Here is a 3204-nt window from a genome sequence, read left to right on the forward strand (position 1 = left end):
GTTTTTGTTGTGTCGCTACAGATAACATTAAGCATCGCCGTAAAGTTTTTTCGCATGCAATTATCGTTAGTCACGTTTAAATCAATTTGAGAAACATGCTCAATATTTCGCTTTTGTTTGTTACCTTAAATACAAAAGAATAAAATGCTTCGTCATGCTGTTGTAATAGACATACAGGTATACAGACATGCCCAGAGCCGTGACGGCTCTTTCTTCAATCGTGGATCTCATTTTTCGAAGGAATATTTCACTTGAAGTTGGCTGCTATTCGGAATACAAAAAAATGACGCTGTCAGATCTGTCAACAATATTTTTTTCTGTTGGTAAACTCGGAATTATTATTATTGATAAAACAAATTGGCTGTGTCCGAATAATATTTGTGATATTATTGACTATCAAAACTGAGATGCAGTAACAAAATTACTTCACAGTAATGATTGCGGTAGTTTAAAAACAAATCAGGAAACCAGCGGTCAACAATTTAACACACTTTAATCAGTATAACCGTTCAAATGGGTTTATATCGCCGACTTTCAGGCAAAGACCAAATGCATATTTTTCATTTTCGTGAAGCTTGCGAATTGTTGTAGCATCGGTATACTTGAAACCGCCCGAGCATAGCCTGATAATTATTTTGACTGCAACCTGTTTTTCTATACATAGATCAACCATTCGTCAACAAATATTTGGTAACTCAACGTAAACAACAAATCGGATGGTCAAATCCTAGCAAAATTGTGGGAAAACTTTAGTTCTAAAGTGGATGTTTACATCCTGGAAACGGTTGTGGAGTGAGTGTGACAAATATATCGTAAATATTGGTCGATTCTGAGAATTTATTAGCTCTAAACAAATCAACCTTTTGTTGTTTTGCTATAAAAGAGCACCGCTTGCAGTACTTACCGTTTATTTTTGCAACTGCCACAGTCTGAAAAAGTTGTTCGTAGAGCGATTTCGATAGTTTATTTGCTGCAAGTCGTTCAAATAATAACCCAAAATCATATTTTATGTTCAATTGAGTGCAGTGTTTGTTTATATTTACACAATTTCGATATCAAAAATCTTAATACAACCTCAGAGGTCTTTTCAATTTTGTTAATACAAATTTTGTTATCATTTCATTCGTTCATGTTAGAATTAATTACGTAAAATCGGAGTTTTTTTGTATATAAAATTTTGAGTACAATTATTGTTCAATAAATTTATCTGAAAATTTGCCGATGCCTCTTTTCTTAGCTCGGTGTTCAAAGGCCAGCCGCTCCATGTAGCTGGGTTCAACGGGTAATTCTTTTATTTTTCCAGACAATATTTTGTTGATGTGGTTACAAAAACAAAGAATAATGTGATCGACTGCGATATTTTTGATTTTTCTCTCAAGAACATCGATATGTTCCGAACACCCAACGACATGAACTTTTGCGTCTTTAACACTATCAAGAAGCTTAGACTTAATCGACTCTTGATAACAGATACCTGCAATTGTCTTGTTCAAACTGATGACGAGCTTTTCGATGCTTCGTAGTGTCGCATTCCGATCTGCTAACTCGAAATTCTCTTTACATGTCACGCAGCTAGTAGATTTATACAGTTGCTGACATATCCGGTTGCTGTCAGTTGATGAGACATGCGATAAATCCACCTTTACGTCACCACCATTCGATCCATTATTTAAGCCGGTCGCTCCAGCAACCGATCGATAATGTAAATCGACCGCTTCAGCATCCCTTCGATTATTTAACCCGACCGCTGCACTATCCGATCGATTATTTAAGCCGGTCGCTCCAGCAACCGTTCGATAATGTAAATCGACCGCTCCAGCATCTCTTCTATTATTCAACCCGACCGTTCTAGCATCCATTCGATTATTTAAACTGAACGTTGCACCATCCGATCGATTATTTAAACCGGCCGCTCCAGCAACTGATCGATAATATAAATCGACCGCTCCAGCATACCTTCCGTTATTGAACCCGACCGTTCCGACATTCGTTCGATTAGTTAAACCGACCGCTCCACTATCCGATCGATTATTTAAACCGGCTACCGCTACATCAACCGATGGATAATATAAATCGGCCGCTCCAGCATCCGTTCGATTATTGAAACCGACCGCGGAACTAAAATCAGATTCGGTCTCCGGGTCAAAACTAATCACTGAGTCTACATCATCCGATTCCGACTCTACCAGAAAATTTTCATCCTCACACAATTTACGTTCAGGATACGATACGATGACTGGATGAAGTGGCTGCTCTTTACACACAGAGATGAAATCATGTATATTTGATAGAATTGTAGTGGAACTATCAGGCTGACAATTCGATTTCAATGAATTGGTTCCGGTTATGTTATTGATAACCATTGTTGCATAGCCGGTTCGGTACTGAGTTGCTGTCGTTTTTGTACTTTGATTACACGCTTTTACGCAGCCGAAGAAGTTTTCAAGACCATCTTGAGTCGTATCTCTGAAAGCATAAGAGGAAAGAAACACAGTTTCAGGAAAATTTATCATTTTTGCATTTACTAGCGGCAATTAAGTCGTATTAGCTGCAAAATCTATGTCACGTCAGACAAAGAGCTTTACATCCCGCTGGTATTTATAATACCAGCACGCAGTTCCTAAATTGCTGTTTTAGTTTGTATTAGAGGTTCATGTAAAACAAAAAATGTGAAATTAGAATGGGGTAGAATGCTGTGCTCTGGACGAGTAGTTAATATCAGTGGCTTGATTCCACCTCTAGAAAACCATCCACAATCCCCATGAATGACGCCGCTGTTCATGCTAGAATGTTGATATGGATATTTCATAGTAAAAGCTAAGATGATGCATGAACTACCACCCTTCCATTAAGTGTGTGTGAGATTTTTTTATGAAAAAGCTACTCTTGATGTGTCCGATTCCGGCATCGTCGTCTAGAATTACTTAAATGTGCCACATTCAGAATTTTAATATCACGAAAATGGTATATAGAGGCTGCTTTAAGTATTCAGGAAGCAGCACACTGGAAAATGTCATTCAATTCACGATCGATTCGCTCTATATACTCTCTTTGCTTCAGTATAATCAGTTAAGGTGGTGGGAGGTCTGGTTTAATGACTTTCGTCCATTTCTTTTGAAAAGGGGAAAGGAGCATCACAATAATTCACTTAAATAACTTCTAACATAAAAATCCTTGATGTGGGTGAAGGGTTGTTTCTATTGA

The 3204-nt window shown here is 37.7% G+C and overlaps 1 long non-coding RNA gene across 1 annotated transcript; it reads left to right on the forward strand.

Moving 5' to 3' along the window:
• Positions 1–202: 202 nt before the first annotated feature.
• Positions 203–805, forward strand: LOC119074071. Its single transcript, XR_005087139.1, has 2 exons — positions 203–443; positions 665–805. It is a non-coding gene; the product is annotated as an uncharacterized LOC119074071 (long non-coding RNA).
• Positions 806–3204: the final 2399 nt, after the last annotated feature.

The sequence above is a fragment of the Bradysia coprophila genome, unplaced genomic scaffold (genome assembly GCF_014529535.1).
Source record: "Bradysia coprophila strain Holo2 unplaced genomic scaffold, BU_Bcop_v1 contig_138, whole genome shotgun sequence".
In the NCBI taxonomy this organism is placed as follows: domain Eukaryota; kingdom Metazoa; phylum Arthropoda; class Insecta; order Diptera; family Sciaridae; genus Bradysia; species Bradysia coprophila.